This window comes from Takifugu flavidus, chromosome 20 (assembly GCF_003711565.1).
Source record: "Takifugu flavidus isolate HTHZ2018 chromosome 20, ASM371156v2, whole genome shotgun sequence".
NCBI classification, from domain to species: domain Eukaryota; kingdom Metazoa; phylum Chordata; class Actinopteri; order Tetraodontiformes; family Tetraodontidae; genus Takifugu; species Takifugu flavidus.
The window spans coordinates 1,428,213-1,437,630 of record NC_079539.1 but is presented as its reverse complement, the minus strand read 5'-3'; positions in this window follow the sequence as shown (position 1 = coordinate 1,437,630).

The window sequence follows — 9,418 nt, the reverse complement described above, 5'->3', positions numbered from 1 at the left end:
TCTGTTTGTCATGCTTCACTGTGTCACAGTATGATGTCGTCCTCGTCGTGCCGCCCGCTAATTGATGCGATTGTATAACCTAATATAATAATGTCAGTTTAATTTATTCGATGGGCTCATATCTACAGGAAGGCAGCCGTCTATAGCTCGGTGCCCCTCCGCGCCGCGTCTTCAAAGGGGTCAATATCAACATATTACTGGGCTCTGACAGAGTTGCAGACAGTCAGAATGAGCCATGATCAGCAAGTCAGCAGCACCTGCTGCTTTCTGCAACACACACACGCAAACACACACACTGACAGCAGACGCAGAGATGAGTAAATGCACAGCAACACACACGCAAACAGAACTCATCCTCGGTTTAATCTAATCAAGTGCGATGGCTAGCTCGATTAATAAAGCCAGCTATTGACTTCTAATTGGCGCCGCTCTGCTCTGCTAATTTCCTGGGACGAAATTACGCTAATGCGGTTTGCCTGATGGAGTACTTATAGTTGGCTCCCAGGAGAGACAGGCCTCCGAGACGGATAGATAGCATGGTCGGGAGAGAGGGAGGGAGGGCGGGAGGATGTTAAACTTTGATAAAGATCAGAAGCTGTTGTTTCAGTGAGGACCATTTTCTAATCAGTGGCCCTGGTGTCTTGGGAAATATCATCTCGGCTGGTGTAACTTTACTGCAGAGAAATAGAGAGTTGAGCGCAGGATGAGTTGGGCTTCACCGGAGGAGTGTAATAGTAGCCACCTTTCTGCGCGCTAATGAATTCTCCCCAACCACTGACTTGTGTTTCCACTCTGCTGTGAGTGCATTAACCAGCAAACCTCAGATTCTGGCCACAGCAAACATCCTCCTGCTAGCGTTCAAATATCTTTGAAACCGTTGTGCTAGCATAACACATCAGCATCCTCTGCTGTAATCTTCCCAACCCCTCCTCACACACACACACACACACACACACACACACACACACACACACACACACACTGAGAGAGTCGTCTTAACTCTGTTTTCACAGAAGGAATCTTTTGGTCAAGGCACGCCGACAGATTATCTGCTGAATTTAGCACTATCTGCGTCTTATTCTGCTCCTAATCCATATTTCTAATCGCAGTTCCTATGACGGCGATTCACAATCCCTCCGCGACACAAGATGTAATCCGTGCGTGACACTGATCTGGGAGCACCTGTCCCCTCTCAAGACCAGCGGAAATGCGCTGGAGACCATTTGCGATTTTATCATTCGCCGGAAAAAAGGGCTTAAAGATTTTGGGGAAATATGCAGATTATGCAATTTATCTGGCGTCTGGGACATGACATGAGTAGTTTAATCAGGAAACTGTTTTTGTTGTTTTGCTGCGCCGTTTTCTGTAATACAACAAAAATCATAACAACTTCCAAGTGCAGATTATGTTTCTATGTAAAATGGATTCCTATTTAAATGGATGAATTAAGATATTTCAGAACAATTATTGGGAAAAAGGAACATCCCAGGTAGCAGAAACCATCAGAATCCCCTTCATAATTAATGTAAAGCTAAAATAAATGCTTGAAAACCAAGAGTTTTCCTTTGTCCTCATCTGTCATCCGTATGTGTGACCTGGATTGTGGCAGGTCGTCTTGCTCCAGTGTTAAGATCCCGGATTAGAAAGGGATTGGTGTGTCTTTGATGCCCTAGATTACAGTAATCGTATCTCTACCGATTAAAGAAAATTTAGGTAGCGCAAGAAAAAATAAAAATAAGGTACTTATCAGGCCAATAGAAGCTGCTTCAGGAGCTCAAAACAATAAACACTTCCTGCCAGGTAAATGTAGTTTAAGCATTACTATAATGTTTCTATCTGTTCACCTTTTTACTTTATATATTTGTTTAAACATTAAAATTTTTTGGATACATACTTTTTAAAAAAATTACTGCTGACAACTGAATGATCCTTTTTCCCGGGACTAAAACATGTCCAATAGCAAGGGTACATGGTGAAATGTCAATGTAGGCACGCACGCACACACACAACACACACACACACACACACACACACACACCACACACACACACACACACACTAAAAGACAGTAGTTTCTCTTGAACCTGGTCCAAACACACATTCACTCAATTAGCTGGAGCCGCCAGGGCGACGTCAAAGCGAACTTCAGAACAATAGGCACAGGGGATTCATAAAGCACGGGGAGGAAACATGAGCTAATACCACGATTCCAATTAAAGAAACATTTGTTGCCTCTGACACCTAAATGTGATTCTCCGCAGCTGTGGCGTGCTCCAGCACAATGGCAGCTTTGCGAGGGCAGGGTTTGTTTCATTGTTGGCTGCCAATTGTGTGAAAGGTTGAGTCAGACCCTGGTCCGGTCTCTTGAGAGGTCTGCTCCATCACGGTGGAGGAGACCTTTTGTTTTCTCTTTTCAAAGGATTTCCAGCACTCCCTGCTCCAATCATAGCCCCTATTCATGAAAAAAGCACCAAGCTCAAGTGGACGGTGATGGAACATGTGAAAAGTACTTCTCTGGCTGTGATGTTTGCTGATGATCGTTGTCTGAGGTGAAGGCTCGTTTGGAAGACAACCCACATCCAGAAGGTTGTGTTCTTTCACCCTGCATGCAGGTTCAAGGCTGCATTATTTCCTGAGCCGCTGTACAAATGTCAGCAGGCTAAATAAACCACCTGATATAGCAAAAAGCACATTTCTGACATTAGAAACGAACTAAACTAGATTTACATGCATATAGGATCTTTATCTGAAGGCAAATATATAAGTAATATTTATGGAAAGAAAGAAAACAAACCCTAAATGTCTAGTTCTTAATAAGTTTGTAACATATGGCCTTACAGGTCTGTTATAATTTTGATTTGATTTAATCTGGTTTCCAAATCCATTATATTTAAATAAAAGAGCACCATGCTGTTCCTGATGCAGCATTAAATAAACTATATTTATATTAAATGGTGCACAGCAGATTTAGATGGTTATTTTTTATTTTGTCTTTTTTATTTTATCTCATTATTAATATGACTCTTGTTGCTGTCTTGCTAGAGCTGGTGTGCAGCTGCTGTAACAGTAGGGGTCACCCTTCTTCAGACAGGACTGTCCACACACACACACACACACACACACACACACACACACACACAGGGCTCACACACATTTTCCTTGTATTTGCGGTGCACAGATGCGTGCATGTTCCCAGCTACCCAGACGTTTCCACCGTACACTTGCCGTCTCCCCCCCCCCCAGGAAAAGGACAGCGCGCATCGTCTCGTGGCGACAGCGTCTCGTGGCGACAGCGTCTCGTGGCGACAGCGTCAGCACCATCGGTACGTCTTGTCTCGCGGCAGCTGTGGTCGGGCTCGTACCGGCGGAGCTACCGAGGCCTCAGCTTCCAGCCTGGGACTGACAGAGCCGGGTTTGGCGTGTCAGGTTTCTGAAAGAGAAAGGCCTTCCCCTCCGAGGAGCCGCGGCTCCGTCACACGCCACACACCGGGCCTGGCCAAAATCATCAACCCGGCCACAGAAACCGCAAAGTTCTGCATCCAGTTTGAGTTGACAGTAGGAGAAAACACCGATCATCCGGCTTTAATGAAATATTCAACATCAGAGGAAAGCCTAACCTAATATACTTGTATGTAAACTGGATGCTTGTGTAACACTGCAAATATGCTTTAATATTTGATCAAACCGCCATCTGGCGTGGCTTTCCTGCATGTTGAAACAAACAGCTTCAGGCATGCTTTTGATTCTCACAGAAAGTCAATTTAAAGGATTTAAGAGGAAATTTAACCACAAATTTATAGGAAATCCAGGCAGACAAAGGGCCCACAAAGTGACGGTGGGTTGGCCCCTCTTGGATTTTGTCATTGTTTCTTTGTGTCCACTGCTGGCACCGGGGCACTAATGAAATCTAGAGGTAAAATAGCTTTGCTGGGTGTTTTCCTCTTCAAATCTCTCATCTGCAGCAGGCTAACCTGATCCCATGGAGCCAGACACTGAGCCGGAGATCTCTGCACTTCCTGGTGTCCCAGTAATGATTGTTAATGATGTCATCTGATCAGGAGAGGAGGATGTGTGTGTGTGTGTGTGTGTGTGTGTGTGTGTGTGTGTGTGTGTGTTGTGTGTGTGTGTGTGTGTGTACAGAATGAGGCCTGTGTGCATACTCCTGCATGAAGATACCTCTCCACATCGAGGGTACGGTGGGGGGGTCATTTTTTCCTTGGGGGTGGCAGGAAGTGTGGAGGACAATGAACTCCAGTGTCTGTTCATACAAACACAACTGTCTTCATCTTCCGTCCGAATGAGAGGCCCTGATCCCCTCGTCTTAATCCCTAACCCCACACTACCCCCCCCCCATCAGCCAGATAAGTCAGGGGGTAATTACTATTTATCCCCTCTCCTTAAATCCCTTTTCAACTCTTTCAGAAATACTGTAGATAGAAAGTGTTTCCCAGCCTTAGTCGGAGAGAGTGTGTTGTATCACCAGAGTGCCACTGGTTTTCAATTTTCCCTATCTGCCCCCTCCATCAGGACCCCGGAGGACATGGCCCGGCCGTTAGATGCTTCCATCTCACACAAACAATATTTAATGATTTCCTCACGCGAACATCATGATGCGGCCTGACAAGGCATTATGAAAGCCTTGCAGATAAAGCTAATGGAACCACGGTTGTTAATGGGCTAGCAGTGCTCTCGGTGATAAACGATGCCTATCGTGCACCGAGGATGTGTTACACTTTGGCCTCTGCCCATCAGCTCATAGGCTAACACCCTAATGATGTGTCGCCTACTCACACTGCGATATGATAACTATATTTACACATGATTTTCAGTGGAAGTTTAAGGGCTCTGACTTTATTTTTCTCAAACGAGAGCTGCAACACAGATTAATATAAACTTCTGCTGTCAAGTATCAGCTTGACTCTATGAGGCCCGCGGTTGACAAAGGTAGGTCGCGACCCCTGGTTGGGCAGCTCTGTCTAAGAAAACAGGCACTGGAGATTCCAGCCCACTTGCCAGTCCTGTGACTATTCCCTCAGCCAAATGGGTGTAATTACATCTTGTTTGGGCCCTAATTCATTGGTTGGACTGGGGGTGAAGGGGCATGACCCCACACTTCCAGAACATGACCTGAGAATGTCGACACGACGCTTGAGTCTACTTGTGACAATGGTGAGCGCGGTGACCTGGCTAACGGGCAACAGCTGATGTCCCCCAGCTCCCATCTGTTTCCGTCACCTCCATGAATACCGTGCGGCGAAGATGTTTGGATGGAACAAAAAGGCCAGATTGGTGGTATAATGTGCATTTTATGCCAAGTACTCGAGGTAGTATTCTGTCCACCATGATGTTAAAACCTCCCCCAACCCGTTTTGAGCTTATGAAGAGCACACATGCTCTCATTCATCGCGGTTATATTTGACTACGTGCAGTCGCAATACATATATTTTCATTAAGCACAAAGCAACCCAGGAAATTTATATAATCCTGACTAATACAGATGTCTTTTGATCCTGGTCATTAATGCACCATTAGGAGGATATTTTATGTACTGTTTTATGTTGCACTCACTGGCCCGGGCCTTATTACAGGCAAAATCATCAATATCCAGATATGGGTGGTTCTCAAATGAGTGAGTGTTTCTTGGTTAGTAGGTAAATTGAGCCCCAAACTTTTCGGTCAAAGCAGTAAAAGACATCTCAAAAACTTTGTGGCAAATCAGAGGCAGATGTGTGTGTTTATAAAGATAAATTGAATTAAAGGCTAGCTCGGGCTTTGTTGCCCAGGCTTTGGGTCCTCAACAGCCTTCTAATCATGCTGTCTGTGATTTAACTGGCTTCAACAGGTAATGCTATTTAAAGGGAACTAAGGCAGGCACCAGGAAATGAAACACGGTCGCCCTAACATTGATTGTTGGTGAGTGGTGGACAAACCCCCACTTTATACTCCACACCCCCTTCTCCTTTAACCCCAGCCAGAACCAGAATTCACAGAAAAACTGGCTTGAAGAACACGAGTCTTATTTCATGAACACAGAGAACAACAAACATTTTAATCATCTGCAGAAAGTGTTATTGTTAGCTTGGTACTAGCGTCAAAACAGCAATTTTCTGAATATCAAAGGCTGCGCAGATGGAGGTTGTACAAGAAGCATGCAAAACCAAACTCTTTCGCATGCTTATCATATACGTTTCCTTTCATTCCACCATTCCCACAGGTGGAGAAACCGTCCGATTCCCTGCAACAAATCAGTTTCTGGTCACGGCCGCTGGCCCGACACACAGAACTGCTCAGCATTTCTGCACGACTCTTTGAATTTCAAGTGAACCGTCATCTTTTGTATGCCTTTTCTGACAACTCTGCAAAACAATCCACTTGCTAAGCGGAATATTTGTTTCATTGGGATGCCAAGGCTGCCAGCTTCTGCACCAACAGCGGTCAGTCAGCGGCTGCGAGGAAATGGGAAGTTTGACGTTTTGGTAAATCTGCTTAATTACTTTCCTGCTGGGTGTTAGACGAAAAGACGGATATCGCCCTTGCCGAGGTTTATACATTACTTGTGAATCTCCTGCCAGGAGCCGACTTACTTAGCGTAACAGCAATCTACAAACATCTGCTTCCCAGCAACCCTCGAGATCAGAAATCCATCAGTGTATCTGTTTTCTTGAGTCTCTACATAAAAGTTGGGTTATTTTATCTTCTAATTTATCTCCATTAATCATTTAAGTGTGTTTCCCAATACATCAAACCTTTTAGTTATACTTATAGATATAGAAAAAACAAACCCAAACCCCCCCTTTATATTTAATGCCAGTGATGTTCAGGCTGCCTTGCACACATCAACCCAATTTTCTAAATTCAAGCCTCCATCTCCTTGTCCTCAGACAGACCCAGCCCTCATCCAGAGGAAGGTCCTTAATAATTCCCAGTAAGGTCCACCGTTTTTCACCTTTGTCTAAAAATACAATGGAAGAGGTGGTGGTGGCGGAGGTTGGGGGTCTGAAAGATTGCTCAAGAATTGCCGGAACAAAGTGAGCAGACTTGGATGGGCTAAAAATACAGCGCAGCGTGTGAATACGATAAAGGACTACACTAGAGGACGCTGACAAAGCTTTGCTGACTTTCAAGTGGGAGAACAATGCAGCAGACACTTTCAGGGCGTTTGGCTGCACACTGTGGCGGCTGGACAGGCTGTGAAGCAGGATGTCAACATCAGGCCCCGTGGAGGGAACTAAGGACACTTCTCATAATGAAGAAAGCAAGTCTGCAGGAAGGAGTCAGGCTATTATATTAGTTCTTGACAAACATTCCAGTAATTTATAAAACATGCAGAACCATTCATGAAGTGTCCGAGAGCTTTAAAGAGGACTTGCGAGGAAGAAAATGCAACGTGAGATGGACCTGTGGCCCCTCATCTCATCGATTCAGACAAGGAGGGCTGGACTTAATTACCTTCAATTTTCCCCCAGCCATCACTTTCCCTGTTGATCACTTTCCCTCTCAAGCGCCTGTGTGTATACGAGTGGGTTCTCGGGCGAATGTGCGCAGGGAAAGGAAAGAAAAATGAAAAAGGAGAAGTGTATGTTTTCAAGGCCAAAGTGTTTGTGGTGGAGGAGATGGCTCTGCAAACCGTGGGCTACCTCATTTGTAATCTGATTTCAATGGCACAGCCATTTAGAGGTTGAGTCAATCTGATTTTCTGCCTTGACTGAGTGACTGGCTTGATGTGTGTGTAAGTGTGTGTCCCTACAGCAAGAAGCTAAATACTAGCGAGGAACCACTCAGGGGGCCGACCCCTTTCCCCAGTGAGGCATCAATGGAACATTTGACTGGGTAATTTACAGAGAGGGAAGTCAATTAGTCAACGTGGAACACGGCTGGAAAGGGCTTAGAGGATCTTTCAGGTGTAATGAAAGGCTAAAATAAATATGCTAATGAGTTTCTCTTTGGCATGTGTCTAACCCTAACACAGCAGCATGTTAGAACTGTGGACCTAAGTTATATTCTGGTTGAGCATCTACTGATGGCACCGAGGCCATGGTTGCAGATGTCACTGAATCGACTGAACAATTAAATCTGATATTAATCGCACTCCTCGTGCCACCCTTCAGGATCCCTGCAGCTCTGAGGTCACGTGCACAACGGTAGATCTGCAGCGGGCAACTCGGACACGGTGGAAAATCTGAAGAACATTTTAGATCATTTTAAATAAAAAAAGTCCGGACATGAGACGGCGGGTTGGTTCTAAAAGCCGGGCTCCTTGCTGATGATTGAGTGTTTACTTGCTGGAAAAGCAAAATCCAAACTCTGACGATGCAAACAATTAAACAAGCTTGATTAGCGTACTGCCCGGGGCCCGGTGAGCGGAACTCTCCTTTCCTTGAATTAAGCCTTTCTGGTTCTAACACATGCAAGCAGACATGCAGGAACACACATGCCTGATGAAGTCCTGTTTACTGTAATTAGTATCAGTTCATTTACAGTCCGCTGAACCGGGGTGACCTCCTGGATCTGGGTCAGCGGACTCAGCCAGCGCCAGCGCGGAGCTGGGTGGGGTGCAAGGTGAGACACACTCGCCGTGTCTCCACAGCAAAGCCTGTAAAGTCTGTAAACTCCATGAATCGCTGTGTCTGCGAGGATGTGACAGAAGCACGGAGTGTGTGCCGAGGTGTCTCAGCGCACGTGTGCGACTTGGTGACTGTGTATGTGTGTGATCTTACTGCTTATTGTGCTGGACTTCAGAGGCCCGAGCTTCTCCTGCTTCCTCTCAGAGGCAGTGGGTTAAAAATAATGTGGTGTGCAGTGAGTGGCGGGGAGCAAGGCGCAGACAGCTAGGAGCCAGACCATCATACACACACAAGTGCACACACACACTTAGACATAGCAGCGGCGCTATATGGATCTTTTTTTTTTTATGGATATCTCACTCACTGACTTAATATGCCCATAAATGTTCGGATACACCAAGAGAAAGAGGGTCATCCATTTACCCACACTTCATCTGATGCATTTCTTCTGAGATAAAATACAGATTGAACATCTGTCTCACTTTTACTGTACCTTTTCACTTGAATCTCCATCTTAAACTCTCATTTTAACCCATTTATACCTTCTACGTTCGGTTGAGACGCTGTTATTTCCACACTATAAAGCACAATTACCACAATATGGATAGAATATCCAAAATAGCAGAATGATTTGCGGTTGGATGAAGGTAAAGAGACGTTCTCATGTCGCAAGGTGGCACTGAGACCTTGTAGGTGTTTGCGCCGACCTTTGACACCGACATGTGCTACTTTGCCACGGCTATCTGCAAAGCAATGAGAAAAAGAAGTCGATGAGTCACAGGTAATTGGCTTATCGCAACCTCTCCCCCATCTTACACACACACACGCACACGCACACACCCTCCATCGCGTGA